The sequence below is a fragment of the Phocoena sinus genome, chromosome 14, assembly GCF_008692025.1.
Source record: "Phocoena sinus isolate mPhoSin1 chromosome 14, mPhoSin1.pri, whole genome shotgun sequence".
NCBI lineage: Eukaryota > Metazoa > Chordata > Mammalia > Artiodactyla > Phocoenidae > Phocoena > Phocoena sinus.
The window spans coordinates 86996863-87024054 of NC_045776.1; the positions used below are offsets into that span (position 1 = coordinate 86996863).

At 40.9% G+C, this 27192-nt stretch overlaps 1 protein-coding gene across 1 annotated transcript in view; it reads right to left on the reverse strand.

Annotated features, from left to right (window-relative positions):
* The window catches only part of TMEM132D (transmembrane protein 132D), a 643197-nt gene that overhangs the window by 334900 nt on the left and 281105 nt on the right, over positions 1-27192 (reverse strand). The window lies entirely within an intron of this gene.

Consider the following 27192-nt stretch of genomic DNA (forward strand, 5'->3'; position numbering starts at 1 on the left):
AATCCGGCAGGCAGAGAGTCAGCCAGTCTGCACACAATGGAGAAGGATGCAGAACCCACACCGCCCCAGGAATTCCCCGGTGGTCCAGTGGTTAGGACTCTGTGCTTTCAGTGTTGAGGGCCCAGGTTCAATCCCTGGTCGGGGAACTTAAGATCCCGCAAACTGCGCAGTGTGGTAAAACAAACCAACCAGCCAACCAACCGATGAACAAACAAAAAAACCCAACCTCCTACCTTGATGATTCACTGAGATTCTTCCCTCTTTTTTCCTTTAAAAACTGTCATGGCTGAGCACGATCTTCGGAGCTGGTCTCTGGACAGGAATCCACCTCCCCAGATTACTGGCTTTTCTGATTAAAACAACTTTCCTTTCTATTGACACTGGCCCCTTGCATTACTGGTTTTTGAGTGGTAAAAGCACCTGAACCCTGAGCTCGGTAACACTCCTTGCTCCCCAGCTGGATTCCTCTCTGGCAGGAGACTGGACGTTCAGCTCACGAATGGCCACCACGTGCCAAACGCTTAATTGTATTTGTGTTATTATGCGTCTCATTTTCTACACCAGTGACCCTGGTCCTTTACGGGCATCTGACAAAACATCACATGGGAGTGATAATAAGTGTTTTATGGCAATTCCAATGGTTTACAAGAAAATGGGGCGGGTAAAATGAGTTTAGCTTCAAGACATTGTAATTTCAATCATGATACGTTTGCTTCTTTTCTGTTTTCTCCCTACACTTTCCCCTGTAAATGAGGGTACAGTTTGAGCACCTTCTGTCTACCCCAAAGCACAATATCCTACATAAAGAACAGAACCTAGGAGTTGCAGCATCAAAGTAAAATTAAATTTCAGGCTATAGAAAGAGGTGCAAGATGAAATAAAGCTTCCAGGATTAAGGGGAAATTCATACTTAAAATGACAACCAAAGTGAAAACCGTTTCACAGAGATTGAAAGACTCAAGATCTATCACCTCAGGTTAGAAAAATGAGGCAGGGGAGGAGAAATGGAGGTTAACTTAGACAATCCTAAAATACAATCGCACGTCTCATGATTTCTGAGGCTGCTAAGAAAAGTAGCTTGGGGAACCACCCTGCAATTTCTCCCCCCCACCACCACCAAAAAAAATCTGATTATATCAGACAGACGTGCTCATTTCTCATTTAAAAACTTTCTAAAACCTTCAGACTTCCAGAATATCCTCAAAGCAATACATGGAAAAAAATATCAAAAGTGTGCAGCAGATTCTGAATTCAACTAAGGCCGACTCCCAGATGGGAGTTGGTGATGATAACTGCCTTGAACATCCTGAGATCTGGATTCTAACAGTCCAGGCTCAGAACAATTTCTCCATCTGTGAAATATATGTCTTGGACCAAACAATCCCTACTCATAATTTCTGTGATTTTCTTAATTCAAGTGGTGTTGGGGACCACCAGGGAGACAATATCAAGTATTAGATAATGGCTTCTTAATTTGGCAAAAGATGGGAAATCACAGGATAACAAATGTTAATATATTCCCCACTTGAAGGCACAGATCAAACGAAGAGACACTCAGAGGACATCGTCCCAAAGACTTAAAAATTCTGATATAAGCAGTATCCATATTTAGAAGCCTGGTAGTCTCAAGCTCTATATCGTTAGTCATTTAAAATAATTGCTTTTGCACACTGGCTGGAACCAAAAGCTCTTCTTCTTGTGCCATTTTTTGCAATTCTGTGACATGTACTATAAAATAAAATTTGACGTTTTTATACTAATTAATGGTATATAGTCAGAACTGTAACCTGGTGTATAAGACAGGTCTGCAAAGGGCAGAAACACAGCTTCAACTGGTTTTAGCAAATAGACATGATTGGCTCATTTTTGTGACAAGCCTAGGGAAAGTATGGACTTCAGGTAGAGCTACATCTAGGTGTAAAACATGGCTATAAGGAATCTGGACCTCACCTTCAACTGGATGCTTTTCTCTGTGCATCTATTCTCAGGAAGAGTTATGCCACATTACTGGCAAATTAATTATCAGCCGCTCTAAGTCTGTATTCTACCATTCCAGGTAGAAAGAGCAGAAAGAAAAAACAAAAAGCTTATTTCCTGCAAAAGCCATGGGAATGATACTCACTGAACCCACATATATGTATCTCTCACTCATCTACCTATACATGTGTCCGGGGGAATTGGTTAGATTTGGACCACGTTGCTGTCTCCCCTAGAGTTAGAATATGGAGTTAGCTCTACTCCAAGCAAATGAACTGAGAATTGGGGAGGACTGGTCCCACTTTTATTTAGTTATGTGTTAGTCTGTCTTTTGCCCGTAGAATATAAGCTCCATGAGGGCAGGAAAGTTGTCTGTCTTATTTACTACTGTATCCCTAGTACCTATAATACCGAATATCACATAATAGGCACACAACAAATATTTCATGAATGAATGAAAAGAAGAATAAAAAATGATGGTCAGTCAAAAGCAACAGAAGTCCAGTACCCAATTTATTTTGTAACCTTATAATAAGTATGGAGTATCTGGTTGCAGTCCACAAATCTGTAAATCACCAGAAACAGGCTTACAGATATCAAAAGCAAACTTATGGTTACCAAAGGGGAGACATTGCGTGTGTGGGGGGATAAATCAGGAACTTGGGACGAACACACACACACACACACACACACACACACACACACACACTACTATATATAAGATAGATAACCAACAAGGACCTACTGTATAGCACAGGGAACTCTACTCAATATTCTGTGATAATCTGTATGAGAAAAGAATCTAAAAAAGAATGAATGTATGTATATGGATAACTGAATCACTTTGCTGTACACCTGAAACTAATACAACACTGTAAATCAACTATACTCCAATAAAATTTTAAAAAATTAAAAACCCAAATCTGTAAATCGCCAAGACTTATTCTATATTGTTTAGTACTTTCCAATTGCCCTAATATGTATGTGTCACATGCAGAGTCTACAGAAGATTCCCTGTCTGGAGAAGGAGATAAAAATCCCAAACAGTAACATATACACATTACTAAGTATAAAATAGGTAGATAACAAGGACCTAATAATCTATAACAGAAAGAATCTGAAAAAGAATATATATGTAACTGAATCACTTTGCTGTACACCCACCTGAAGCTAACACAACACTGTACATTAACTATACTTCAATTTAAAAAATGGTTAAAAAAATCCAAAACAGCAAGTGAATCATGGACAGAGCGTTATGGGAGCAGAGAGAAGAGACAGATACTCTGATCTTTGTTCAGGGGGCTAGGGATTGGCGATGCCCAGAAATGGGGACGTTTAAGCTGAATAATAAAGCATGCGTATATTTGGATAGGCAAAGCATGGAGGGAAGGACATTGCAGGCAACGGAAACAGCATACGTAGATGCACAGAGAATTTGTTTAAAAAACCATCTTAAACGCTTTATTCACATACTTTTAATCTACACGCGGCAGCTGTTTGACAGACTGCCATTTCACAGCACCATCACTTAGCTCACACAGGCATCTACCCCCATGTTGTAACCACCATCATCTGTACCATCAAGCTTTCTTAAACCTACTGAATCAATCATAAGTACCATGGAGGGGGCTGAGATGCAGGTAAAGAAGGATGAGAAACAGGCAAAAAGTGGACCCAAGTTTCTGGAACGTTTCTTCTCTCTGAAGTTGCAGCTGAGAGTCTAGTAGGTGTTCCTTCTTTTCCTTCTGTTTTGAAACATCGTCCAGATTCTTCCCACTCCTCTTCCTCTTCCTCCTTCTCTTCTTGTTCTCCTTCCCTTTCTCCTTCTTCATAATCTGAGCCCTCGTTCGACTGTTCTCTTATCTCTCTGGAACTCCAAAACTTCCACGCCCCCTGCTAATTCATCTAAAGCCTATTCCGACATCCAACACTTCATCACTGTGGACCTGTTCCTCTCTGGCTCTTCCACATATTCTATGTGGTCTGCTGCCACTCAGCATCGTGGCCTTCACGCTGTCCCTCTTCTGTGTACTCTTGAGTATACAGTCCAATCCACCAGCTTCGTGAATGACGATTTTATCCTCTCCTCTGAGAGGATGGGAACAGCCGTGAGCTTCAACTTGAGGACGGCAAGTGGTGCTGGAGGCATCTATGGACCAGACATGCTGAACGGACAGAGAGATTCTAGAATCTGAAGGGCTCAGGGGCGTGCTACAGAGTTTTGTTTATATGATACAATATTCTTTTCAGTTTTTAAAATGCTATATAATATGTGAAAGGTAGTGCTTTGGAACTCTTTTTTCAGGTGTTGGAATGGAGGGAATATTTGACTTTTAAAAATGAAACTGGGAGGGGCTTCCCTGGTGGTGCAGTGGTTGAGAGTCCGCCTGCAGATGCAGGGAACGCGGGTGCGTGTCCCGGTCCGGGAAGATCCCACGTGCCGCGGAGCGGCTGGGCCCGTGAGCCATGGCCGCTGAGCCTGCGCGTCCGGAGCCTGTGCTCCCCAACGGGGGAGGCCGCAACAGTGAGAGGCCCGCGTACCGCAAAAAAAAAAAAAAAAAAAAAAAACAAAAACAAAAAAAAAATGAAACTGGGAATATCTGAGGAGAGAATCAATTCAGATCGATGGCAGTGACGACAATTAAGCACTGACTGCATGCTGGTTGAAGCAATGCATAAACCAAGACATCAAAGTATGAAGGAAACGGACATTAAATAAACCTTTATTTTAAAGTAATTTCTCGGGACTTCCCTGGTGGCGCAGTGGTTAAGAATCCACCTGCCAATGCAGGGGACGCGGGCTTGAGCCCTGGTCTGGGAAGATCCCACATGCCACGGAGCAGCTAAGCCCGTGCACCACAGTGACTGAGCCTGAGCTCCAGAGCCCGTGAGCCACAACTACTGAAGCCCTTGCACCTAGAGCCCGTGCTCTGCAACAAGACAAGCCATTGCAATGAGAAGCCCGTGCAGCACAACGAAGACCCAATGCAGCCAAAAATATTTTTGAAATTAAAAACAAAAATTTCTCTCCTCCTCCCCAAACACCCTCTTCTTTACCCTCCTTTTCACTAACAGAAGTATCGTGTAAGAGAAAGAGACTGTTTGAATGCTAGACCTGAAAATTCCTAGCTATGTGACCATGGGAAGGTCACTTCATTTACGGACCTGATGTTTCCTCCAGTGTAAAACGGAAGAGTATCTATCCTGGAAATTGTTATAGAAATTAAAGGAGATGCCACATGTATCAAAGTGCCTGTAAATGCATACCCCAAACCACGTGTACCGGATAAACTAAGGGTTTTAAAAGATACCTTCAGGGAGTAATCAGGTACAGGCAGACCTCAGAGATACTGCAGGTTGCATTCCAAACCACCACAATAAAGCTAATATCACAATAAAGGTAGTCACGAGAATTTTTTGGTTTCCCAGTGCATACAGAAGTTATGTTTACACTATACGGCAGTCTGTTAAGTGTGCAACAGCGTTATGTCAAAAAAACAAGGTACATACCTTAATTTAAAAAGACTTTATTGGGACTTCCCAGGCGGTCCAGTGGTTAAGACTCTGTGCTCCCAACGCAGGGGGCACGGGTTTGATCCCTGGTCTGAGAACTAAGACCCCACATGCTGTATACCACGCAGCCAAAAAATAAAAGACTTTATTGCTAAAACGTGCTAACCATCGTCTGACCCTTCAGTGAGTCGTAATCTTTTTGCAATCCTAACATCACAGATCACCGTTGCAAATGTAATAGTAGTGAAAAAGTTTTGAGATATTGTGAGGATTATTGAAATGTGACATAGAGACACAAGGTGAGCAAATGTTGCAAAAATGGCGCCAACAGACTTGCTCAATGCAGGGTTGCCGCAAACCTTCAACTTGTAAAAAACACAACTTCTGCAAGATGCGAGAAAGTGAAGCGCAACACAAGGTCTGCCTGTATTCAAAATGAGTGAAGGGTCCTGGCTCTCAGGACTACGTCCTGATGCAACCAGGACTCTGATTCCTCCAGCAGAGGGTACCCACTCCACGCGCACTGACTGTAGCCACAGTCTGGCAGACCCAGACCATGTCGATTTGCATGAGAAGCAAAAGGCTACATTTGGATGTAAATTTTCCCAAATTCTAAAAGCACAGGGGGAGGGAAATAAAACGTATATGTAGCCCTGATCTGGCCTGCAGGTCACCCTATGGCAACCCCTGATTATACACGTTGTTTACTGAAGCTACCATTTTGATCAATCAAGCCGATTGCATGATTCAGAACCTCCCTGCCTGCTGTACGGAAATGTCTAAACCTGTACCAGCTCAATTTATCTGAGGCCATTTTAGAGGACTCGGTTTGTTTTACTTATCACCAGAAGGCTGTTTTAAACACCTGGACGGTCAGATGAGGCCATATTTAAAAGTTAACTTGGGCTTCCCTGGTGGCGCAGTGCTTGAGAGTCCGCCTGCCGATGCAGGGGACGCGGGTTCGTGCCCCGGTCCGGGAAGATCCCACGTGCCGCGGAGCGGCTGGGCCCGTGAGCCATGGCCGCTGAGCCTGCGCGTCCGGAGCCTGTGCTCCGCAACGGCAGAGGCCACAACAGTGAGAGGCCCGCGTACCGCAAAAAAAAAAAAAAAAGTTACCTTACTTTTCAATGAAATTTATTGAAGTACAGTTTGCATATCATAAAAGGCACCCACCTGAAGCACACAGTTGGATGAATTTTGACAAATGTATTCAGTCATGTAACCACAATCAAGTTATAGAACAGATCCATCAATGCAATAAGTCCCTTGTGAATCTGTGTAGTCAATTTCCAGCCTCTCCACTGCCCTAGGTAACCCCTAACATGCTTTCTGTCACTATGGTTTAGATTTGCCATTTATCGAATTTCGTATAAATGGAACAGTACGCTATGCACTCGTTTGTTTCTGGCTTTTTCTACTCAGCAAGATGTTTTTGGGATTCATCCATGCTGTGTGCACCAGTAGTTTACTCCTTTTAATTTTCGAGTTTTATTCCATTTACGGGTATTTGGCAGTGTGTTCATTAATTCACCTGATGGGGACACTGGGTTATTGTGAATAACGCAGCTGTGAGTAAATTAAGTCTATCCGTCTTTTTAGTAACTAATAGTGTTGAATATTTCTCTCATGTGCTAATTTACCATCTGTATATGTTCTTTTGTGAAACCTCTGTTCAAATGTTTGGTCCATTTTTTAAACTGGGTCACATTTGTCTTCTCTCCTGGATGCCAGCCCTTTGTCAGCAATGTGATTTGCAACTATTTTCTCCCAGTCTGTGAACTTGGTTTCAATGTCAAAAACAATATTCTGTATTTTACAGTTTCCACATCCATCACCTCATTTTATCCTCCTTGCCAGGGAGGGAGAAGACACGTTGTATCTTAATATTTCAGACGAAGAAAATAAGAGGAGAAAACAATGACTTATTTTATGTTACACAGCTGTTAACCGACAAATATCGGGCCATTAATTAGATCTGCAGTGCTTTCAACCACCTCAGAATTCATTCACCGAAAGGTAAGCAATACGAAAAGGACATTTTTTTTCTTTCTTTTTTTTTTTTCTTCTTTTTGTTCCCTGATGTATCTCCAGGGCTTAGAACTGTGCCTGGAACATAACAGTCGCTGAAATAATTGTTGACTAAATTCCTCTCTCTTTTCATAATAAAACTAAGGTCTGACTGATAGAAACTGCCTCTCGGCCGACCTCTTTCTGTTTCACTGACTGTTCCTCTCCATCACGTGACCTAAGTCCCAGCCACAGTGATTGGTCCAGAGAGAGGCACATGACCAAGGCTGGTCCAATCAGAGTAAGTCTCAGGATTTCTGGAGGAATTAATTAGAGAGACACTTTATCGTGTCTTTCCTACTGGATTGGAAAGTGGGATGATTGGATGCTGGAGCAGCTGTACCCAATTTGCCATGAAGACAGGTGACCTTTCTGAGAATGTAGCCAGCGCAGAGAAGAGGCAGATGACAGACAGAACTTCAGTAATGACGCCAGCTTCTAAACTATAAATCCAGATTGTGTAACAAAACAACAGTAAATATTTATCATCCTCACGTTCTTTGAGGTCAGGGATTTTGGAGCGGCTTAGTTGGGATGTTTTGGCCCAGGGTCTCTCAGGAGGCTTCAGGCACCTGAAGGCTTGACTGGGCTGGAGGACGTGCTTCTGACGAGGCTGAGGCAGAAGGCTGGTAAGCTGGCACTGGCTGTAGCAGGGGTGCTTCTGTGCATCCCCACGTGGCCTTTCCATGCGCTACTTGAGTGTCCGCATGTCATGGCAGCTGGCTGGCTTGTGCCACAGTGAATGTTCCGACAAAGAGCAAAGCAGAAGTGGTGATGTCACTGACGATCTGGCTTCAAAAGTCACACATCATCACTCTGCTAGGCTTTACTGATTAGAGGCAAGCCACTAAGTCGGACCCACACATAAAGGGAGGGTTATTAGACTCTGGCCTTTTTTTTTTTTTTTTTTTTTTTTTTTCGGTATGCGGGCCTCTCACTGCTGTGGCCTCTCCCGTTGCGGAGTACAGGCTCCGGACGCGCAGGCTCAGCGGCCATGGCTCACGCGCCCAGCCGCTCCGCGGCACGTGGGATCCTCCCGGACCGGGGCACGAACCCGCGTCCCCTGCATCGGCAGGCGGACTCTCAACCACTGCGCCACCAGGGAAGCCCTAGACTCTGCCTTTTGAAGGGAAGAATGTCAAAGAATTCCTAAACATTTAAAAAATTTATTTCATTGAAGTATCGTTGATTTACAATGTTGTGTTACTTTCTTCTATACAGCAAAGTGTTTCAGTGATACATATATGTGCATCCTTTTTATAATCTCTTCCCTTATGGTTTATCACAGGATATTGAATAGAGTTCCCTGTGCTATACAGTAGGACCTTGCTGTTTATCCATTCTATATATAATAGTTTGCATCTGCTCATCCCAAACTCCCACTCCATCCATCCCCCAACCCCCCCCCCCCCCCCCTTGGCAACCACCAGTCTGTCTTTAGACATTTTAAAGCCACCACACTAGCCATACTTGAAGCTCTACTTCAGGAGTTTTTTGTTTCATGAGCCAATAATTCCACCACCACCATCTCCACCAAATCTCCTAGTTTATTCTTTTTTTGCACCTTGAGTAAACTAGCTGGACCTGAGTTTTCTGCCACTTTCACTAGAAAGAGAGACTCCTAACTGATACAGAAATCAGAAATACGTCGTCTCACTCTAAATGTAGCATTCCTTCTGACACACCATAGCTGTCAAATTATGGTCTGATTTTTGACACTGAAAGGCTAGATTTTTTATGTTGTGTATACAACACTGGGGCTTCTTAAAAAAATCAATAGTAATGCACACATCTCTCATCTTGCTTCCCTTAATGAAATGACATAGTTTATCTGTGCACGGGAGCTGCGTGAGCACACAAGGCTGCGTTTTACTCTCTTTGCATCCCCAGTGCCTAGCGAAGTGTCAGCTGTAAATTAGGTGTTTAATATACATTTGCTGAACAGGGCAGATTGAATTGCACTGCTTGAAAGGAGTGTCAGTGTTGAAGACGCTTAGAATTCTGCTTCTATGATACATTCTTTTCACAGTTATGATTCGCTGGAAGCTGGAGCCCCTGCATCAGGAATGCAACCCTCCAACTGCAGCCCTGTTCTTATGGGAAAATGCGGTCCAGTGTGAGACAGATATGCTCTACGATTAGCGATGCTCCAGAATGCCCAGTGATGGAAAACGAGAACTGCCGATAATAGAATTGCTCTTTAGTCATTCAGAGAGACTGATTTAATCAAAGCCTTCCAGCACCAACTGCTATTTTGTGCCATGAGAGGCAGTTTCCAAAGAACATTAACTCTTACATCTCCCCAGAACCCCAATTCAGCATGTTTTTAAAATATTTATCTATCTATCTACCTATCTATCTATCTATTTATGGCCGCGTTGGGTCTTACGTGCGGCGTGCCGGATGCTTTCACTGCTCTTCGTTGTGGCTCGCGGGCTTCTCTCTAGTTGTGGCACGTGGGCTCCAGAGCGCGTGGGTTCTGTAGTTTGCAAGCACGAAGGCTCTCTCCTTGAGGCGCGTGGGCTTAGCTGCCCCAAGGCATGTGGGATCTTAGCTCCCCGACCAGGGATCGAACCCACGTGTCCTGCATTGGAAGGCGGATGCTTTACCACTGGACCACCAGGGATGTCCCTCAGCATGTTTGGAAATCAGCATTTACCTCCTAAGCACTGTGGATACAATGCTACCCACTTGAGTTTCCTCGTCTCTTAATCTAGATGCCTGTCAATTTTCCCAGTAGGAGACCAGGCAACCACACACATAACTGTCCCCAGAAGTCAAAACTCTGTGTCTCATTCCTATCAGTAAGTTGGTTTTCAGACTTTCACTGCCTTTTAAACTCATTTCAGGAAAGACTTTCTGTACACACACCTCCCCTCGCATACTAGTTATGAATAAAACGAATATGAATAAATGAATGAATGAATGAAGAGTCTGAGAAACAATGAAATTTGACATTTGAAACTTTACTGGCCTTATAAAGTCTCGCAGGGGCACTGACAGTGACGCGAGAATCACGCAAAGCGCTTTTCTCGCATCAACCTCCTCCATCCTTAGGACCCCTGAAGGCATGTGTTACCATTATGTCCATTTCACACATGTGGAGAGTGAGATTAGGAGGCCATATATCCTGGCCATCGCCACACAGCCGACAGGTGCCAGGGCAGGGACACTGTGAATCCACGTTACCGTTCACTTAACCACTAAGCTTTCATAACTCCGGGGGACCTTACTGGAGTCAAATGACCTTTTGGTGCAGCACTGCGGCTGAGAGCTCAAGCTTGGGACCCGTCTCCCTTGGGGTTTGAGACTTCATCCTGCCAATATTGCAGGAGTGAACTAGGGAAGTGTCCTAGATTCCTTTTGCCGCTCTAACAAATTACCACCAACTGAGTGGCCTAAACCACACACATCCATTCTCTTACAGTTCTGGAGGTCAGAAGTCTGAAATCAAGGGTCAGCTGGGCGGGTTCTTTCTGGAGACCTCAGGGGAGCATCCATTGCCTTGCCTTTTACAGGTTTTAGAGGCGGCCTGCATTCCTTGGCAGCTTGGCCCTTTGCTGAATCCTTTAAACCCCTGATTCCACTGTAACCTCTCTATTTCTATAATCAAGCCTTCCTCTACTTCCCCCGTATAAGGACCACTGCAATCACATTAGGTCTCTACCAGGATAACTCATGACACTCTCCCCATCCCAGGATCCCTAAGGTAACCACATCTGCAAAGACTTCTACCCGGTGAGGTCACAGGTTCCAGGAATGAGAACACAGACAGTTTCTGGGCGGAGGGAAGGAGGGAGGCATTATTCAGCCTACGCCAGGGAGTCACCTAGGTTACCTAAATTTTGCTGGATCTCCGTTTCATGATCCATAAAACGAGGACGGTATTTTTGCCTTTAGTGTTGAGAGAATGAATCCGATGAGCTCAGTGTACAGGAGTTATAGGTAAAACACTTAGAAGATGCTGGAACACACTCATCTCTTAATAAGTGGAAGATATTAGCAGTCGATTTACTGTTTGGAGGCGTCCCAAAATAGACATTATACTGTAATGAAAAGGGCTAATCTGAGGTTCTGGGAATATCTAAAGATGAAGGAGATGAGGGAGGGGATTAAAGACAGCAAAGCCATTGGGGCTTGGAGGGACCACAACTGCCCACCCAGGGTGGGATAGAGCTGACCTCCACCTTCAGTGGTGTCAAGCCATCTCATTGCCCTAGGTTAAAATAGCCCTCGCCAATAAATACTAAATGAAATTTCCCTTCCCCATGCAAAATTCAATTCACATCTTCTCATAAACCCTGCCTAAGCCTTCTGCTACAATTTCTTAGGCTATAACCCCATCACAAGGTCGCTCTGAAATTAGTTTGGAGGCAGTTCTCTCTGTGGCAGGCATGGGAGAATAAGGAATAAGGGAAGGAAAATTATGCTTTTTTTTATATTTGTGCTTTAAAAATAAAATTCAACTTCTGATACTATCCATTGAATCAGAACTTGTTGATTTCCTTTATTTTATATGATTTTGATATATGTCCTAAGAGTATTACATAATGGATCAATTCCAATGTATCTTACTAAAAGATAAGCAAGGTACATTATATCTCATCAGCACTGCAAGTATTTTCATTAATCCAATCCAAAGTGAATTTAGCTTTGTGTTCTTAGAGGTAAACACACACAAAAATGTACAATGTACGTAATTACTAAGATAGTCAGAAGGCAATCATTTTTCAAAGATAATTCTTTTTCCAAGGAGAGTAAACGATTTCATGAATTCCTTGACAGCTCCCTTCAAGCCAACCCTCGTTTCAGTCCTGAAGAAAATGTGAGTATTTCTCTATGGCAAGTTTAGAATAAAAATAAAAGAATTAAACCTCGATATTTTATGTAATTAATAAAGCTAATCTATGCTTATTGTAAAGACTGGCAAATGTCAACAAACGAAGGACAGATTTAAGATCCATGAGAACAGATGTTCTGTTTTGTTTAGCATTGAACCCATGTACCGTACAGTACAGAGCACATGCTGGGTTCTCAAAAAAAAACAATAAAGGTGTATGGTCTGAACTGAAGAGAAAGTAAATATCACCCATAATCTGACTGTTACTAAAATTTTGTGATAGAAATTTCATGTTTAGCCTTTGGACTGTGTTGTATGTATGTGTATACATATCAGTCAGTTAAGAGCATTTTCTTTTACCAGTAAATCTTGAAAATACCATTTTATTGGCCCTGTCACATTCTCCTATGGGAATATGATCCAGTTTTTTCATCATTCCCCTATCCTTAATGTTTAGTGGATTCTAAAATTTGTACTATTAATTAAAGTGTGAAGACCATGCTTAATATTTCTGATGAATTATTTAGGATAAGTTCCTAGAATATAGGACCAAAGGGCTAATCAACATTTTAACAAATCTTGGCACATACAGATATACTGCTTTTCTGTAGGGGAACTTCTATGAAGATTTTCTCACGTGAAGTTGTACTAAAATAGACTTTTCTCAAATGCAGCGTAGAGCGGTCTAGGCTTTAACATGTTACAGATATTTTGTCCTTGAAATATGTCTCACCCCACTTTTTGTAGATAGTGGCCACTTTAATTCGCGCAATGACTGATACAAACCATCTGAAGGCAATAAAGCAGTTTGACACACAGAATTTTTTGGAATGAAAGTGGAGAGGGGGTGAAGAGAAGAGAAAGAGGCCAACCTTCTGTCTCACCCCATTTTAAGACACCTAAACTTTAAGGAAGGGTTATTAATCTGGTGTCCATGGAGATGGAATTCAGGGATCTTGGATGGGAAAAATGCATCTTTATATATATATTTATCTAGCTAGCCGTGAACTGAAATCTATCTATCTATCATCTATCTATCATCTATCTACCTATCAATCTATCTATAATTATCTGCCTTTCCATCCGTCTATCCATCCATCATCCATCTATCATCTATCTATCCATCCATCCATCAACTCATCTATCAACTTTATCTATCTATCTATCTATCATCTATCTATCTATCAATGTTCTATCTGTCTAGCCTTGAACTGAAATTTAGCATATCCTTCAAAAATAAATGTAGGTAACGACCAAAGTAGGGGTGACGGTGACTTTTCAGCAATAGAAGTCACAGTGATCTTCACATCACATTGCATTTGTAATAGAGATTTCAAAATATATTCCACCCTTAACGTATATTTAAAAGCGCAGTACTTATCAGACGTGCTGCTAGGCTTCGTTCTTAGGGTTTTATTAAGGAAGCACATATACCGCATCACAGTGGAAAATATTTTGAAAGATGTAAAAGAAAAATCTATGCACACAGCCATGAAGCCATGTACGTTGACAAACATCTTCATTCCAACTTATTACTGGTATTTAACCATCATTCTCTCCACACAGCCCCTTCAGGAACCCATACTGTCTCATTTCTTTGCTAGGGCTTCACACAGGTTTTCTCTGTAAGGATTTGTTATAACAAGCACCTACACACCACACAAAATGCTGCTCTCATCCACGTTCCATTCAGCTCCAGGAGTGTGTAATCAAAACCACATTTAGCAAGTATCTCAGGCTTCAAGAGTTCCACGAGGAAAACGGTGAGTGGTTATAGACAAACACAATACCCTTGACAGAAACTGATGTCGACTGACTTGAAAGAATACCTTGGTGTGTTTAAAGAGTCCCACATGACTTCTGCACATCGTGAAATTGATCCTAACACAATTACATCCTTCCTCTATAGGTATTCTGCCCACAACTGAAAAAAACAACAACACTTTTTTCCTCTGAAATATTTCAGAGAGTATAGGAAAGGGGTCACTGACCTCGCAGTGTGAGTCATCCTAGGCATCTTATTTCTATGGTGTATTTACTGGATCTACCTTTATGACAAAGGTGAAAGAGCTAGAGTCCCCTGCATTTACTGACTGGCATCTTTTGTTTAAAGAAACAGAAGCTCTTTAAAATAGTGAGATGAAAGCTTTTAACGCTGCCTGTAATTAGAACGGCCGGTCAGTGGGTCATTTCTCCTCCTGATGACTACAGAACATTGAAACTGAAGCTAAGTGTTCCTTTGAGAGGAAGTTTTCTGAAACTTCTAAAAGAGCAAGTTTATATAAAAAGAAAAGGAAAATAAATTTAGAAAGAATTCAGGTAACCTGGCGCCTGATCACTTAGTGGATCCCAGTGAAAAGCTGAAAATCAAGTAATTTAAAATGAGATCTAGAAATTGTATATACAGCCACCCCTCGGTAACCTGGGGGATTGGTTCCCACCCTCACCTCCAAATACCGAAATCTACGGATGCTCAGGTCCCTTATACACAATGGTGTTTAGTCTTCGTGTATAATCTATGCACATCCTCCCGTATACTTTAAATCATCTCTAGGTTACTTATAATTTATAACTGATGCCATGTAAATGTCACATAAAGAGTTGTAAATACAATGGAAATGCTATGTAAATAGTTGCCGGTGCGAGCAAATTCAAGTTCTGCTTTTTGGAAAATTCTGAAATTAAAAAAAATATATATTTTTGACCTGCAGTTGGTTGAATCTGCAGGTGTGGAACCCGTGGTAAGGAGGACTTGCTGTACGCGGACTCATAGGATGTGTCATGTCATGTGACTGGCCCCTGCCTCTCAGTATACTTCTGAGATTTATCCAGGTTGTTTTTGTTTTGGGTTTTTTTTTTTTTTGCCATGCTGCACAGCTTGTGGGATTTTAGTTCCCCGACCAGGGATTGAACCCGGGTCCTCGGCAGTGAGAGCGCAGAGTCCTAACCACTGGAGCGCCAGGGAATTCCTTATCCGCGTTTTTTCATGCATCAGGAGATAGTTCCTTTTCACTGCCATGTAGTATTCCACTGCTAAAATGTAGCACAGTTTTTAATCCACTCACCAGCCGATACACATCTGGGTTATTTCCAACTTGGACTATTATGGAAAAAGCAAAATTATGGATTCAGAAAAGAGACAAGTGGTTGTCTGGAATTAGGGAAGAAGTGGGGATTCATGGCAAATGGGTAAAAAGGGACTTTTTCTGCTGATGGAAGTGTTCTTAAACTGGATGGTATGATGGCTGGACCAAAAAATAAATTTTCTAAAACTCATTTAACTGCACACTTTTAAGTTTAAGATATATGATTTATAACAAAACCTGTTTTTTTTTTTTTAAAAAGAGCTCTAGCTAGGAATATAAAGTCCCATGCCCTTATTGCTAATTTTTCTAACTATGTCTCAGTTCAAGTACCATTCCTAAGAAGTGAAAGTCCACCAGGCTAACTGCTGACAAAATCAATCACCAGGGTTAAAAGACTAAAAAGTTACCAAAGAGACTCCTTGAACTGGCACACAGCATGGAAGATGAGGGCTGCCAGAGAAAGGTGCATTTAGAAATGATAGCAAATCCAAAACACAGACACTTAAAAGAAGACATCCCATCCAAGAGAACAATAATCAGAGTGAAATTTTTAGAACATAAGAAACACAGTGATGCTTTTCACAGTTGGACAGTAAATAAAGCTTCTCTGGATGGATCCCATACTTTTTTCTTTTGTTTCTTTTTTTAATGTTCCATGAAATACTATTATCTTTCTAAACTGCTCCCCAGGCTTTCAAGAAATAGATGATCCAATTACAGCATTTGCTTCAGCAAACCAAGCACACCGGGGAAACCTGGGGATTTCGAGACGCTTGGCAGGGTGCTGACAGCAAAGGACTGTCATGGAGGATGACACGGAGCTACATGATCCAAAAACTGACTTCCCCAAAGAACTTGGCCCTCACTCTCAAAAATATCTAAGGTGTGCGGAAATCTGTGCAACATTTTTTTTTTTTTTTTTTTTTGCAGTACGTGGGCCTCTCACTGCTGTGGCCTCTCCCGTCGCGGAGCACAGGCTCCGGACGCGCAGGCTCAGCGGCCATGGCTCACAGGCCCAGCCGCTCCACGGCACATGGAATCTTCCCGGAGCAGGGCGCGAACCCGTGTCCCCTGCGTCGGCAGGCGGACTCTCAACCACTGCGCCACCAGGGAAGCCCCTTTCTTTTTTTTTTTTTTTTTTTTTTTGTATTTTTGTGTGCACCTTTTTTTTTGCAGTGGAGACTCTTACCAAAACAAATATGACTACAAAAGCTCATGAGCCTTTTAAAATTAAAATAATTTTATATTTTGCATTGTGCATATATATTATGCATACATATGTAATTATAAATATAGACGCGTATAGTTAAGTTATAGATATGGATATATATGTAAATACAGAGACAGAGATAAAGATATACAGATATATAGATACCAATTTATATAGATATAGACGTGTTTTTTCCTGTAGGACTTTTATTGATAATGTTTTCCATGTTTGGAAGGAAGGACCCCAAGGGCTATGTATCCATGGCTGTAAACACACACACACATTCACTGAAGTTTCAAGTTCAGAAATTTGCATGAAGACAAATATTAAGCCCATGGTTTTCTTGATGGGATGTTCACATATCACATCAGATATTTCTGCAGATATTTTTGGTCATTCCAATGAATGAAGATGCTTTGTGAAATCACAAGCCCAGGGCAACTCAACATTAGCCATGATCTATGACCCTGGAGAGTGTTTACGAAGTATTCTGATGAACACCAGCAAGTGGCATCATACAATTATTGTCGCTATTAGGTTATTATTTATGCTGCATTGGTGCAGCTCTAGCAGAAAAAACAGTCGGTGTTTTTAATTACAGCGCCCTGGAGATCCTATCCAAAGCAAAGGCAATTTCCCCAGTAAAGATGTGCAGCGGTAACTCACTGCTGTTACCCGCTGAAAGTGGGTGCTAAATAATTTAATTCTAAACTTGGTAGTCTACTTGGAAATGGGAGATGTTAAATACCAAATATATGGATGTAATAAAAGTAAAGCAACACAAAGGTAAATTAAGGCAAACCTCACACTTCCCCGTGAGAGTGCCTAATGGGATCGCATGCGTGTCAGGAAGTAGAAAATGAGTCAGCCTGGGGTATAATTTCATAGGGAACTGGGCTCATAACTCTCCTGCACTGTAATGCCATCTGCTTGAACGATCACCGCTTCCTTTCCTAGTCTATACGTTTCTAATGGGAGTGATACAAATAAGCTTACATTTCCTGGGACACACTCAAATGCTATTTTAGGAAGATCTTAAAGCGCTCTCTTCCAGGATGCCTGCGAGACATCCTTGCACACCTTCCTCTGGGTTGTCTTTCAAATGCTGGTCTTTTAAGTAGCAGCCATGTCTCATCCCGTTTATATCTGTATTATTTCAGCGTTTTTCTGTGGGTCTCTTTTTAGAATTCCTAGAGGGGTATCATACTGTACATGTTATTATTCAAGTTTCCCACTCCCCTTAACATTACATTTTCAGGTCAAACTGAGACAGGCTGGGAACGGGGACCTGGGGCCCTCTGCTGCAGGACTTGCAGCCGGACAAACCTCTCCTTCAGCAACAGAATACAAAGAAACTATAAGGGACTAAAAATAACCACTCGGCATGAGCAGTTGGAGCAAATTATGGACAAAAAGATACAAAAACACCAAAAACCCAACTGCCACTTCTGAAGGGCCAGGAGCAAAAACAGGGCACTGCGCATGCCCCCTGCACTCAACACCACCAAAGGGGTGGGCAGACCTCCTAAGCCACGCCTCTGCCCCAACCCCTGGACCCACGCCTACCCTCACCCCAGATAAGGAACAAGCTCGCCCCCCCTCAAGGAGTGAACAAGGGAACCTGTCCCTTGTTCTCGCTCCCCACTGCTGCAGCAGGGGCCCCAATAAAGCCTTCCCTGTATCTCTTGTCAATTTCTATTCATTAAGGAAGGCTAAGAACCCTAGTTGGTAACAAAATTAATGTCGATAAACATTAATCACTACATGTAGGCAATTCTTCACAGTTGCCGCCTAAGTCTCAGTTATATGAATGTATCATTTTTAAATCAATTCACCTTTTGATGGATATTCAGGTTGCTTTCAACAGTTAGCTTTTTTTTTTTAATGCAGCCATGAACATTCCTGTGCACATCCCTCCATATCCACGGCTAAGCTTTCATCTGGAGGAGAGGTACCTAGACCTGTCATTTTAGGGTCACGTGGATGCATGTTCTAAAAGTCAGGAGCCAGGAGGTCCTTGTTGGGTATCTATTTAATATATAGCAGTGTGTATATTTTCATCCCAAACTCTTAATTTATCCCTCCCCCTCCCCTTTGGTAACCGTACGTTTATTTCCTATGTCTGTGAGTAAGGACCTACTGTAGAGCACAAGGAACTACACTCAATATATTTTAATAACCTATAACGGAAGAGGATGTAAAAAAAGAATATAAATATTTATATATATGTATAACGTTGCTGTACACCTGAAACTAACACAACATTGTAAATCAACTATATTTCAATAATTTTTTTTTAAAAAGTCAATAGTCAGATATTGGTAAGTATCTCTCCAAGGAGGACAAACCATTTTATAATTCCGCCAACAGTGTATAAGGATTCTGTGTTCTCCCTTATTCTCAGAAAAACATTTTATTTTTTGCATCTCTTTTTCTGCCAATACAATTAGGAGAAATGATATCTTGCTGTATTGGAAACAATACCTTTGTCTGTTGTATCCCTAACGCAGAAGTGATCAAAACAAACTTGAATGGAAATGCTTCTGACAAATTCTACATGTAAAGACAATCTTAAAAAATGACACAAATGAACTTATTTACAAAACAGAAACAGACTCACAGGCTTAGAAAACAAAGGGGAAAGGTGGGGGGAGGGATAAATTAGGAGTTTGGGATTAACGTATACACACTACTAGATATAAAGTAGATAATCAACAAGGACCTACTGTAGAGCACAGGGAACTCTACTCAACAGTCTGTAATAACCTATATGGGGAAACAATCTGAAAAAGAACAGATACACGTATATGTATAACCGAATCACTATGTTGTACACCTGAAACTAACACATTGTAAATCAACTATACTCCAATGTAAAATATAAAAAAAGAATACAGGCAATGGGAAACCTTTGTTCACACTTGATACAGACTCCATGTACAAGTAATGTAATTCATCTGGTACTTTGAGAAACTGTCAGTTAGGCTATGGAAATAAAGCATAATCTTTCATATCTAGGAGGACTTGGGTATGTGTGCTGCATATACTATGTAGTCATATTAACAACTTAAGGACAAGTAATAGATGGGTTTTCTTGAACTGATGTTCTTTTTTTTTTATAAGATGCGTATTAAAAAGTTTTCTTTTCTTTTTTTTACATCTTTATTGGAGTATAATTGCTTTACAATGGTGTGTTAGTTTCTGCTTTATAACAAAGTGAATCAGTTATACATATACATATGTTCCCATATCTCTTCCCTCTTGCGTCTCCCTCCCTCCCACCCTCCCTATCCCGCCCCTCCAGGCGGTCACAAAGCACCCAGCTGATCTCCCTGTGCTGTGCGGCTGCTTCCCACTAGCTATCTATCTTACGTTTGGTAGGGTATATGTGCTATGTGGCTGCTTCCCACTAGCTATCTATCTTACGTTTGGTAGTGTATATGTGTCCATGCCACTCTCTCGCTTTGTCACAGCTTACCCTTCCCCCTAGAAAGCCCAGAGATAAACCCACGCACAGATGGTCACCTTATCACCTTATCTTTGATAAAGGAGGCAGGAATGTACAGTGGAGAAAGGACAGCCTCTTCAATAAGTGGTGCTGGGAAAACTGGACAGCTACATGTACAAGTATGAAATTAGAACACTCCCTAACACCATACACAAAAATAAACTCAAAATGGATTAAAGACCTAAATGTAAGGCCAGACACTATCAAACTCTTAGAGGAAAACATAGGCACAACACTCTATGACATAAATCACAGCAAGATCCTTTTTGACCCACCTCCTAGGGAAATGGAAATAAAAACAAAAATAAACACATGGGACCTAATGAAACTTAAAAGCTTTTGCACAGCAAAGGAAACCATAAACAAGACCAAAAGACAACCCTCAGAATGGGAGAAAGTATTTGCAAATGAAGCAACTGACAAAGGATTCATCTCCAAAATTTATAAGCAGCTCATGCAGCTCAATAACAAAAAAACAAACAACCCAATCCAGAAATGAACTGATGTTCTTGATTATTTCAAACTTTGTCTGTTCACATGTAAGATTATATAAGAGTCTCACAACAGTCCAGCGAAGACTGACATTGTTGGGGCCGATGGTACAGAACAGGGTGTTTTGCCCCTTGTTCCGTCTCTGGTGAAATGTGAGATGGCTACTAGCACAAAAATGAGAAATGAATATTAGATTTCCTGAATCCTACACGCATTCTCTTCCTACTCTCTGTGAAGGCATTATCTTTCAGATGGTAATATGTATGACTATTATAATCCGTAAGAGTCAATGATAAGGATGCTGAAAGCATTTAAGGCATCAGAAAAAGCCCACTCACCACAGGAAAGACATAACATTTTGATAACGTTATACCATTGTCTCAGGTTTTGTTGTTATCAAACTCAGGTTCCGGATGTCCGTAGAGCTGAACTGTCTTGCTGAAGACAGATTGCTAGAAAATACCTCTAATCAAATTATTATATTAATTAAAAACCTCAAGATCTTTTTTTTTCCATCACTCGATCTGTTATCCTGAGTCAAGCAGCAGTAAATTGCAATCATGAAAACTGCTTTCTAAAGCAAAACTGAACATTTTTAAACAATCTATAATATCTCCATTACGAGTAATTTTTGCCCAGAACAACCACCAATAAAAAAGGCCAGATCTTTCTGGCTTCAAATTTGGACAAGTCAGCAGATGAATTAAGCATCCCAAAACTGTCAGTATGCCACTCGGCAATGACAAGGACAGATGTCCAGACTCTATTAAACAATCTTCCCAGCCACGCTGCGTTATAACTTTATTTATCGTTTGTTTTCCATATCTTATCTTTTCCTAATTAAAAAAAAAATCTATGTTCACTATGGGACTTTTCAAAAATACAAGTAATATCGCCATCATAGACGCCTGATTGAATATCTTCTAAAATTTCCCTGTCCTGTATTTATTGATAAACAAAATTGGCATTATCTCGTAGGCCCTTTTGTAATCAACTGATTTTCGTAACAGATTTATCAAGATATTATTCATATGCTATAAAAGTCACCGTTTTAATGTTTACCATCCAGTGGTTTTCAGTTGAATAACCGCCAGCACTATTTAATTTTAGAATATTTTTATTACTCCCGAAAGAAACCTCATTTCCATGACCAGAATCTCTCCATTTTCCCCTCCCCAGGCAACCACTAAGCTACTGTGTCTAAAAATTTGCCTCTTCTGGACATCATGTATAAATGGAATCATACAATGGATGGTCTTTTTTGTCTGGTTTATTTTACGTAGTACCGTGTTTTCAAGGTTCATCTATGTTGTAGCATCTATCAGCACTTCTCCCTTTTTTCTTGCCAAATAATATTCCATTGCATGAATAGATCACGTGTTTGCCCATTGAGTTTCTCACCCCATCTTTATCTCACATGGCTTCTTCTCCTTGCTGGCTTCCTCTGTCTTTGATGATACCATGCTTATTTTGAATCTGAGACCACTGATCAATGCTTAAAATCATCTCTATTTCATGCACAAAGTTCTGTCTTTGTCTCTGATATTTAAGAGTTTTCCCCCAAATTCTTATGGTTATATTTTCATATGCCTATGGGTTTTCTGCCTGTTTGGGTATCTGCTCCAAAGGTGTGTTCCTCACCCAGTAACGGCCTTTTATTGTTACTGGCCCAGAGAGGAAACCTTGCTGGCTTTGACATGTCCATGCTCACCTGTACCAGCACCTACTGGCGATATTAGGAGGTAGGCCTGATTTTTTCTCTTTTAATGCCTGGGTATCCTCCACTCACATTCCTGGTCCTTTTCTTTTTAATGCCCAATTAAGATTGGCGATCTTTTCATCCTCCTTCAACCCAGTCCTGCAGTTTTCACAAACACTTCTCTATGTTTCTAACATATACATGATAACTTTTCTTATTTATTTAATTGGAGTATAGTGATTTATAATGGTGTGTTAGTTTCTGGTGTACAGCAAAGTGATTCAGATATATATGAATATGGTTTATTACAGGATATTTAATATATTAAATGTACTTAACAAGCACGGGCACCATCCTGATTGAATATCTTCTAAATTTTCCCTGTCCCATATTTACTGATAAACAAAATTGTTATTATCTCTTTTCCATTATGGTTTATTACAGGATTTAATATATTAATAGTTCCCTGGGCTATACAACAGGACCTTGTTGTTTATCTATTTGAAACATAATAGTTTGTTTTATATATACTAGTTTGCAATCATAACTTTCCCAGTGCATTGCTAATGTGGATCTTCACACCCTTATTATATTTCACTGGAAATTTCCATGGGAACCTGGTAGAATGGAGGAGATAGTTAGGTACCATGCTCTTTCCATCATCCTATTGGAAACCCCACGACACTTATTCTTTATAGATTTCTGAGATCAAGGTTTCTGGTTCCCCAACCCATCCAGTTTGCTTTTCTCTTTGGAGCAGAAAACTGATTCTGAGTTAAGTATACTGCTGCCTGTAATACATAATGTTTCTCACTTCCCTCTGAAGTCTGGTGTGGCCATGTGATTAAGTCCTGACCAATGAGAGGCAGGAGAGTATTGGGGGTTGGCATGAGTTTCTAGAAAAGTTCCTTAAAAGGAACTGATCCAGTGGTGAAGGCTCTTTTCTGTCAGTTTTCTTTAGCCTGCAATGCAGATGTGATGACTGGCACTCCAGCAGCCATATTAATCTCTGAGGATAAAAGCCATGCATTAATATTGTGTTAAAGAAAGGTAGGTGCCTGGGACCCTGACAGTACTGAGGAGTTGCCATGCCAGCCATGGCCTGCCTACGTCAGGGCTTCTTCTATGTGACAGAGAAATAAACTTTTACTTTAAGTCACTTTTTTTTGTTAAGTCACTCTTATTAAATAATCAAACCTAATCCTAACAAATGTATTATGAGATGGATTTATCATGCCAGCATACATTTTTCTGAACATACATTCATGATTGTAATCTTATCTCTGTATACTTTAAATATTACTTTTTATTTATGGCACCTCATGTTACTACTTAAGCTATATTTGTTTTAAAATGAAACATGTTGTAATGGGGAAAAACAAATCTGACTCCATATTGTATCTCTTTCTTTTACTTTAACCTCTGTATTCTGTTGCTTTTGCTACAAGTTAAGAATTTGCCTAGAACCTGAAATATACAAGATAGCCCATTCTCAAGGCTCTGACCTTTAAAGGTATAACACTTTTCCATTCGTATAGAGATAAAAAGTTGCAGAACAGAGTGTAAGGTTTACAGAAACATGGACAGCGGCAAGAACAAAGGATTCCGGCACCAAGAAGTGTGGAGCAACCAGCCACACCCCTCCCCTTTTAGTATAAAAGAAGGCTGAATTCTAACTCGGGTTAAGATGGTTCTTTGGGACACTAGTCCACTGTCTCCTCGGTCTGCTGGCTTTCCGAATAAAGTCACTATCCCTTTCCCCAACAACCCATCTGTCAATTTACTGGTCTGTCGTGTGGCGCACGGGCCGAGCTTGAACTCGGTAACAAAATTACCTATAAACAAATGGAAAAGTGGTAATAGCATGAAGGATTATCAACAGATAATTATGAAAAAGGATTAAATCAAACTATGTACTCTTGCTTGTCTACAATCTATTAACAAAGGATAGAGATTTTATAGACATATTAGCCCCTAAAAGAGAAGAATTTCTCTTCAATCAGTAGTCTTGCTGGAGGACTGGAAAGCACATATGTTTCTGTCATTCAAGTTTATTTGACCCCATTTCTTTGTACCACCTAAAATCATTTAAATAGCAACTGTGGCAAACTCTGGAAAACGCTCATCTGTGCAGAGAAGAGCAAAGAAATAAAAAGTACATGACTTTTGTTACACATTTATCTAAGTTTCCATAGTGCTCTAACAGTGAGCAGGATTCAGAAAACGTCAAATGGAATTTGATGGATGGAGCATAGTTAGTTATCCTCCTTCTGTTCCATAATATTTCCTGGCAATGCTTAGTCAAAACAGATCTGATTGATAGCTGTGGGTAACATTCAGATATTAATACTGTGATGATAAGGCTTTCAAAAACCAAAGTTCTGGGCTTCCCTGGTAGCACAGCGGTTGGGATTCCGCCTGCCGATGCAGGGGACACGGGTTCGTGCCCTAGTTGGGGGGGATCCTACATGCCACGGAGCGGCCGCTGAGCCTGCGCGTCCGGAGCCTGTGCTCTGCAACGGGAGAGGCCACAACAGTGAGAGGCCCACGTACCGCAAGAAAAAAAAAAAAAAAAAAAAAAAGAAACAAAGTTCTTCAAAAAGCAAAGAATGCATTTCAACTTAGATAAGAATCTTCACTCACTCCTGTTGAGTTCATCACTAGCACAAGTGTCTCCTTAATCCATAAAATTACACCTGTCACAGGGACTTAACTTCCTTAAGGCAACTTCACAATCCACGGTAAATTATTAGCAATACACAATCCATGACTCTCAAGCTCATTAAGGCTCCCATTTTTGCATCCCCATGATCTGATTCTGACTTTTTAAGAATAACTGAAAGTCAAAGAGAGTGGGAAGAATGTATAAAGCAAAACAGCTTCTGAAGCAAAACCTACTAATGTGAAAACATCCCTCCATAATACGTTTTCCAATTATCCTTCAAAGAAAAGAGAAACAGATCTTCTCCCGGTCGGTTCGCTATCCCAAAGAGTGGAGCACGATTCTTCTGTATTTAATTCCACAAAGACAGAAGCGAAATAAACAACTTTGAAGTGAGGATAAAGGTTGAACATAGAAATGAATATATCGCATTCAAGAATGTCTATATTAACTGTATACATTATATTAAGTGGTAATACATGCACATAGTAAAAAACAAATCAGAGTCCAAATGGCTCGCAGTAAAAAGTAATTTACGTTCAGCACCCTCCCCCAACTTGCCAGCTCCTCCAGTAGAAATCAGAGCTGCTAGCCCCTTTGCTCAAAAAGTATTCTTCTCTGGGTTTTCCCCAAATGGGGCATTAATACAGACGCTGTTGTGCACCTTACTTTTTTGAACAGGTGTATCAGAGGCCATTCAGTACGTGTACGTACAGATTTGCATCATTATACATAGAGTAACAGAGATACAGTCTAATTCTAGAACATCAGTAAACAAATATTTATGGAGAGCCTCATGTGTCCCAGATGCTGCTGTAGGGACTGCAAACAGCTACCAACCAGACCGACATGGTTCCCCAACTAAAAGAGCTTGCATTCCACAGCTTCCTCATTAAGCAAAGCCTTCCTGGCTGCAGTGTAAGAACTGGATTCCAAAAAAAGAGAATAAACCTCTGCACCAACACACGTGAGTACATAAATCACGTAAAAATGTACATGTGTATATAGGCACATATTAAACACCTGTATCATATATATGCTCTGTATACACAAACTATGTATATACATACTATATATATACTATGTATACATATATGATGCATTACGAAGACACATAATGTACTGTATATGCACGTACATATAGTATTCTATATATACACGTACACATGTATTACATACATAGACATACAGATGTGTGTTTGTGTATGTCTGTGAGTGTACATATGCTTCTTCCATCATCTAGACCCACAGCAGGAAATAGAAAACTGACTTCAGAATCTACAAAGGGATAAGGAATCTTCTCCACAGTGAATGGCATGCTGATGCCAGACCTTTGAAAGACTAGGTTGATCGTCCATTCGGGGAATTTGTTTCTTAAAGAAGATACTGTTACAGACTTAGCCAGAAATTTAATAAAATGTTTCAAAACGGTTCAAATCTCTCTGCATTTCATACGTAACACTACAATCACTACTACTCCCACTAACCCACAGAGGAAATAGCAAGAAGAAACACGAGGGAAAATCAGCACATTGGTTGAGACTTCTCCCAAATCCCCCCTACTCTTTCTGGTAAAGAAGAGTAAAATATCTATCCATCTATCATCTATCTATCTATCTATCTATCTATCTATCTATCTATCTATATCCATCTCGTCTACCTATCATCATCTATCTACCGAGCTACCTACCTATCTGCCTATCTATCTATCCTTCCTAATTTTTGCTAACTTCGCAACACAAAGGAAACCTTTCATGGAGGTGGCATCTTATCTCCCAAATCGTATCACCGGCACAGACGCCTTTGGAAGTGAGCTTATTTGTAAGCTCGTGAAGGTACTCCGTGTGGCACAGCATCACTATGTAAACATTTGGGGCAGAACTCAGATACAGACTTCTTCTTTTCCCCTCTCATCTGCCCTACGAGCAAATCTTCAAGAAAAACATCTTGAAACACTGCTCACAAAAGCAAAGTCACACAGAGCTTGACAGTTGATAACCCGAATCCCAGAGCACCCACATGAAACAGAGGAGCACAGAACGAAATCACATCACCCCCAAACTGGCATCCAGTGCTCTTTGGAAATAAACCCCCCAAAAGCAGAATAGCCATCAGCTGAGATTCACGACCTCTAT